Genomic DNA, 7,531 nt, shown 5'->3' on the forward strand with positions numbered 1-7,531 from the left:
TGTCACAACATATGGAGGAATTTCCAGTAGGCCCACATCATTCGGACCAGTAGCCCACAACGACTCAGGTAAGGAAGACAATTCAGATGGAAGTCTACCTTTCGACAGGTACATCGGAGAGACCACTCTCACCCAAAGTAAGATGAACTCCTGACGGAGAACAATACAGTGACGCATATAATCTCTTCAATAAATCCAATCCCAACAAATTCTCATTACAAGTCAAAAGAAGGGGTGCTTCGAACTTACGAGTTCCAACAGAAAGAGACAATGGAGCAGAAATCGGATTTGTAATGGGGGTGCCAGAAAAACCTACAGAAACATTATCAAAGCCAGACAAAGGTGTGCCAGGGAGTTTAGAGTGTATAATAGAACTCTTTGTAGCACCAGTATCTAGCAGAAAAGGTTCTGACACACCTGATGCAATCACTTCAACACAGGGTCACTCTGATCTACTGGAACTGAAACAATTCCCTCTCTTTGTCCTTGGCTGTCCTAACAATCAACACCATTCAGTTCGTCACCTTCAACATAATAATCATCCATATAGTACTGTGCTGTCCTACCAGACGAACCTTGCTGTTGATCAAAACTATTCATCTGGTTCTGTGGAGGCTAAGAATGTATGTTCTGTCCGCGACCTCTACCTCTAGGCGCCTGTTGAGCACCTCGACCTCGTACACCAGAAGCACCATTCGTACGCTGTAACAAAACCGGACAACTATTCTTGTAATGGCCCTCTTCTTTGCAATACGCACACTGATTAGGCCCATACGGGAAACGCTGTTGAGAAGACTCGTTCCTTTGCGAGTTTCTCGAATATTGCTGAGGTTGTTGATAATCGCGCTGATTATTAGTACGGGGTGGATAAGCTTGTTGTAGAAGAACTTTAGTCTTCAATTCCTTAGTCTTCTTATCCGCTTTCTCTAACTCATCTTTGCGCCTATTTTCATAGTACTGGGCCGTAGCTAAAATCTGCGCTGACGTGGAAACGGCCCAAGCACTTTCGGAATCCTTCAACTTAGTGCACAACTCGGGAAGCAAATTATCCACGAACTTATCAACGAACAATCTCTGGCCACCCTCGGTAGCCATATCTTGACCACTATGATCTACAAAAGTCTCTTCAAACCGCATGAAAAAGTCAGACACCGTCTCGTCTTTCTTCTGCTTACATGCAGACAACTTGTCCCAGTTAACACGCACTTCGGGCATCAAAGTCTTCATCTAATGAATTATCCTACCAGGGAGTTGAGTAATTAGATCTTCAGGCTGAGCACCTCCAACTTGTCTATCATTCGCAGCAACAATATTAACCCATGTATCACCCAATTCATTATCATGATCCGTATGTCGAATCACATTCCAGATAGGCTGTGGAACAACATTGCCAAACAACATGTCTATGTCTGCTAAATTCATGAGGCACGAACCCACAGTTTGAGTGAGCTCTTTATAATATCCTGCCGGATTTTTGCGCGGATCAGGTAAAGTCTGCCTAATCGCTAAACCTTCAACACGCTTCTAAGGAACATGTACCCATACTCGCTGAAAGTGCGCAGGCGCAGGTGGCTGAGCATTAGGTTCAGCAGGTCTCCAAACTGGAGGAACCTCACGCATCGGATATTGACGCGCTTTTCTCCTAACTGACGAATCAGGCTCAAACAATCGCTCAGAAGGGGTGTCATTACGGAACGACAACAACGTCGCAACTGCTCTCTCAATGTCAAGAAGACTCACAATGGTCCCTTTCGCAACCTCGGAACGCACTCGATACAACTCTTCAGGAGCTTTACCTACTTCGTCAATCCATTGTGCATGGAGGAACACACACATCATTTCAAAAACGTACTGTTGCTTTGGTGCTTTCCATTGCCGGAAAACATCCATAATACCCTCAAGATCATACTGGGAGGTATACGTAACCCATCTACATGCCATGTGATCCAAAACTGTACGCTCATCTGTACCAGGCAACTGACTACGTGATTGTCTATGCTCAGTAACTGGAGACATACCCAATCGTCCCAACAAAGGAGAAAAGAAACCAGAAACTGCAGCAGTCATTCGCTGTCTAGTAGAAGGAGAAGATAGAGAATAAGGGAAGATGGAACAATAGTAGAAGAATCCAAAGTCGGAACAGAAGGAGCATTATAAACAGGCGTAGGAGTAGCAGACAAAGGGGGAGGCAAAGTTGGCGGCCCCTGAGGAGGCTGCGCCAAAGGAACAGTAGCCAACGGAAAAGGATCTGGCTGTGGAGGAATTACAGGTGGCACAACAACCGGAGGTTGCACAGCCACTACTGGTGACGGTGGTGCCGTAGCACTTTGTGCATAAGGGGGTGGCGAACTCAATAGATGCGACATTAAAGGATCTTTCACAAGATCTGTCTTTTCTTCCTGCTCTTTAGGCGGCAAAACTGGGTAGCATCTATCTACCGCTAACTTCTTCACCCTAAGCATCTGTTCGCTCTCTTGCTCTTCCTCATTATCCCTATATGAAATAGCAGCTTGTACCATTGACATACCTCGTTCTCGTTTATTCCTCTTCGCTAATTTAATTTCTTTCTGTTTGGCTTCTTTGCGCCATATGCGGAAAGAGTCAAACATTGCCGGCCGGGCTTTCTTCTTGAACAACTTCACTTCAAGATTGTCTAAAATCTCAGCTTCAAAACTACCGTAACGGGGCCACTGTAGGACACCGTCTTTTCTCGTATACTTTACCCAGATCTCATTGTAGCTAATAGGGCCCACACCATGCTTCACGTATAATTCATATGTAGGAGTTCCAATTGGAGGAACCGGACACGAATCCTCCAACCGGGAATCCTTAGAACAACCACAACCAAATATCTTTCCAAATCTGCTAAGACCAGACAGCTTGCTCACTAGTCTAGCTTCAAACAACAAGGGAAATCTAAAAACGATAGTCTCGCGAATACACAAGTCCCTTGGCTTTGGGGCCTGCAGGTACCAAATCAAAGCAATCCACTAAAGGGATACCAAAACAAACTAAGGAGTAGGAGACGCTCCACTCATACTTAACTGAAATGTCGATGGCGTCACCAGAAGACCCGTCTATCGTCTCGCTCTACAAACGTCTAAGGCTCCAAGACAGGACGACAGTCAGGGCAGCAGTCCTTCGTAGCCGTCGGAAAGCAGGGAACCTCGCAGCAAAGACTTTCGGACTACGACGACATACAGGGGTCGATGAAGTGGTTGGCCTTCCTCCAGAATTTTCACACGAAGCTCTCCACGATCCATGGCCTTGGACCGGTACCGCTGAAGTCGCCCTACGTTGGGCGCCAACTGAAGGACCGGGTTTTAGAACCCAGCGGCGTCAGGGAAAACGCCCAATGCCTTCGAGTTCCCCTGCCTTGGCAAACAGAGACACGGGACACTTCTTGATGACGTCAAAGACCAAAGTTTATTGGCTTCAACCAGGAACAGAGGTCTATGAAGCACACACGGGTGGTTCGCTAGAGACTGCACAAATTCAATGAGCGGAGCATGGTCTTTTATGCCAAAAATCAAGCCTCAGGCAACATTCCAAATTAGCATTGGGTTCATACAAACTGACCAATAGAAATGTGACATTTTGAAAGTAGCGTATGACAGCAATCCCACTTTCCGTTGTCCAGCCCACCAGAAATGACCAAGCACATTCCAATATTCTTGTTCGCTCAGGCCGGACAAACCCATCATAAAACCCTCAACCCAAATCAGTGATTATGTCGTAAAGGAAGGAACAGAAGCAGATTGGAAGTGAGATAGAAAGGTGGGTGCAGTGTACTGTAAATGCTGGCATGTCCTGCTCTTTGATCTTTATCTGACCCGCTGCTTAACAAGGAACTGGCTCAGCGAGGTCAGCCTCGGGCAAGGGAGTCAGTTCGGCCAGGTCATTCAGAAGTCAGCTAAGGTGTACGTGTCTCAAGGACTCGTTCGGCCGCAGTTATCGGCCTATGTGAGGGCAACCACACAAAATGGCTGCCGTACACAAAATGGAACCCGAAGGTTCAAACGAAATCCCTGAATACGTAGTGTTCTCATTGATCGATTAATGCAAAAACACTCGTACACACTACACTCGTGATTTGCGGTCTGCTGACACCAAAATCGTCTATTTCCGACTATCTTTATTGAACGGGTTCGGACACACCAAACCAGACCCTCAAACCACGGAACTACAATACTCTATGCCCTAGCCATACTTGGACACGCCGGTAAAGGGGCAGGAGGCACCTGGGGAGGCAGTGCTGTTGGGGGACTGCCCCCACACTGCCAGCACCAACGGCAAAAGCAAGAGGAAGGGTAGTCGCCATGTGGCCATCCTCGGTTTGAGTCCAGGAACAGAAGACTAACAGGATTCTCTTCATTAAAAGCACGCACAAGGCAGCGCTCTAGGGTTCTAAGGTCCGGCAGATTCCTCTAGAGACTAGAAACTCAGCTCGAACTTTTCTGCGTTGCGGACGGCTTCCAAACTAAGCAGTTCAACAGCTGAGAGAGGGCGGTGAAGTCGGACTTGACAACCAACCCCACCTCAGCGTGACGTCACCACGCTGGTAAAAGTACCTTCCTGTCGACTCCTAACACAATTGCTCACCAGGCATCCGCTGTTTATTTTTGCATTGCGCTTTCAAAAGTGATAGCGAGATGCAAAAATAAACATGCAGCCCCACTTCTCCTTTTTTTGTCGGGCCCAATCAGAGAGCCGGACTGGCGCGTGCAAGGTAGCTTGACGAAGCTTCTGATAAGAAACTTTGTCATGACAGCCGTAATGCAGGCGAGCCAGTCCAGGTGGGCCGGCCAAAAAAGCGAAAAGGAGGCACCCCGGAATCCTTATTTCTAATGGCAGCGCACTGTTTAACATAAACGGTTACGTGAGCCAATGGGAATATGGGGCGGGGCTTCAAGCCCTTTTCAGAAAGTACTTATCTGCAATAAATCTCACTGAGCCAGCTGCGCATGTGCGCAGAAACACTAAGCGAGACCTAAAAAGTGCTGGTACTCCATACTGGGCAGTACCGGCCCATTTAAAGCACTGGAGACAGCTAAAAAACGCAACGTTGTTTACTTCGAAAATCGGAAATCTCCCACCCGAACTGGGTCTGTTGGGATGTGTGCTCTAACCCTGGCCAAGTGTCACAAGCACGTGTCTGGAAAACGCATTTTGATGAGATTTCGCATCACCACATGTTGTCACGCAGCCCTGCGAAGTATCAGGCATCAGGCGTGATACTAATGCATTTCAGTGCGGTGGTCTGCATCACCGCACTGAAATGGAAAGTCGCACATAATAAGCCTCCTCTGCTGTCAAGTGGACGAGCGCTTGTAATTATGCACCATACAGTGATAGTTAACCTGGAGTGGCAGGCAGCATGCGCGCTGCTCCTGGCTGGCTTGGGCTTAAGAGTCTGCAGGTCTAAGCTGCTAAGATTCACCAGACACTGTGGCACTTTGGTTAAAGCACACGCATCGCTGTTCCGCGTTGTTGAGCCGGGAGCAGTACTGAGAGCCGGTGGCTGAGACGAGTACTCCTGGGACCGAGCTCTGGTTCAGCAGTCCAAAGCACACCAGTCAGAGTCCCTGTGCAGCTGCTGCTGAGCCTCATCATTCCTGGGCCAGCGTTAGCCAGGGAGTCATTTGGAAGTGAGTGAGTGCATGTGGGATATCTCTCACTCTGCTTTATTATTAGTTTTGTAGTGGTAGCTAGCCTAACGCTGGTGTCAGTGTCCTCCCAGGGACATGTGGATATTTTCGAGTGAGGGATGAGCGGCGACCGGCGCAGATGGCATCAAAAGCTCTAGTTAATGTATTCACCATTGCAGACTGTCACGCATAGTTTACTTTCAATAATTGCTGCTAGTCGAGAACTTGGTCTGTGTCCTTAATAGCAGACTCTGACTGCCCCTTGTGAACCCTTGAGTGACGCCTTGAGTGCCTGTGGCCATGCATGGTCTGATTGGCCAGAGGCAGAGACAGGCGGGCGGCAATTTTGTTTCTCCTTTCCATGCATGCAGGCATCAAAGCGGCGCCTTTCTTCCAGGTCTCATCTTATGCATGCCGGGGCCTGTCCCAGTTTGGAGCCAGTTCTTGCCCGGCCTCCTCCTTCAACGCACTGGTCACCACATCACTAGGCATCAAAAGATTCATGTTGTGTGTGTGTTGCTAGCACGGCCCTCCTATCCCTGATCCAAGGCAGTGTTTCATCACTGAACGTGCTGTGTGGTAAGTACAGTGCTGTTCATATTATCCCAAACAATTGTGTGATTGAGTCAGGTGCTTGCATTTTGTTCGTGGTGGTGTATGCACCAAAATGTAAAACAAGTGTTGCTACTAGAAAAATTAAAGTTTCCTGTGCTAAAAAAAGGAACACAAGTACGAGTTAATTTTTGTGTGAATCAATCTGCTGAACGTGCACCTCTTTTGAAAGCACTAACCTGTTCCTGTGCTAAACTTAAACAACGCTTCTCCCGAAGTAACTTGAATTGTGAGGTCTCGCTAAATTGTTTTTTCAAGCCAAATATACAAGTTATGCAAACTTTGTGTATTTCCTTTTAATATGCCCACAGACAAACACTATTTTATTCTATATGGTGTCAACATTACAGTTTGGGCCAGTGATATTTTCTCCAGGTTAGTAGCGTATTTTAGTATCTACATGCAAATCTGTTTTTAACAGTGGGACTCCTGATCCTTTAAACGTTCACTTTAACTACAAATATATTTAGTATTGAGGTGCATTCTCAGAGTCTGTGTGACCCTCAAGCCCCCATGAGTTGGTCCCCTGCAAGACTGTGGAGTATTAACAAAATGTCAGTGTGCAAGAAACGTTAATAAAGATCTTGAACTGAGTTCTGCAGTGGACCATAACTGAAGCTGTTTACTTTATGAAATATTGTCTTGCCCATAAAGCTTAGATTACTTTCAGATTAGTAAATTGAGTTGGTGTCAATAGTCTGTGCAGCTGGATTGCAAGGAGAAATCTCCTGTTAGCTCCCTTCCATTTCTGGGCCTTTGCCGCAGTTGTAAGATATCCTTAGATTTTTTCATTGCTCATAAGGGTGTAATTTCTGATATCTATATGTTTCCCTTGTCTTCATTGCTAGACTTTGCTCGCGAGAAAGTGTCACTCATAGTCATTGAAATGTCGCTCATAACTACCTTGACATTATGAAAATGTCACACATAGAATTCTGAAACCTAGCAGCCACGCCCACAGATGCTCTGAGCTAACAGCAGGATGGGCATCGCTACAGAGGGGGTCATATGTCTAGCAGTGCGCCAGCACTCTTTGTCCAGGCAAGCATCCCTTTAGGCTACACAGGTTCGCGAGATTCATCTGGCTGATGACATCGTGTTCCTTGTATTTTTTTTGCCCTCCATCTGATCAGAAGGTAACTTCATTAACCTATCTACATCGTTGTATGGGCGCCAATGCTGTTCAGGCCTCTTTTGAAAGGCCTTGGGGCTTGTTCTGTGCTCGCGCTGCCGATCTGCAATGGCGGTTCTTGTATTCGATGCAGTGACAG

Source organism: Lissotriton vulgaris, chromosome 3_1 (assembly GCF_964263255.1).
Source record: "Lissotriton vulgaris chromosome 3_1, aLisVul1.2, whole genome shotgun sequence".
Classification (NCBI taxonomy): Eukaryota; Metazoa; Chordata; class Amphibia; order Caudata; family Salamandridae; genus Lissotriton; species Lissotriton vulgaris.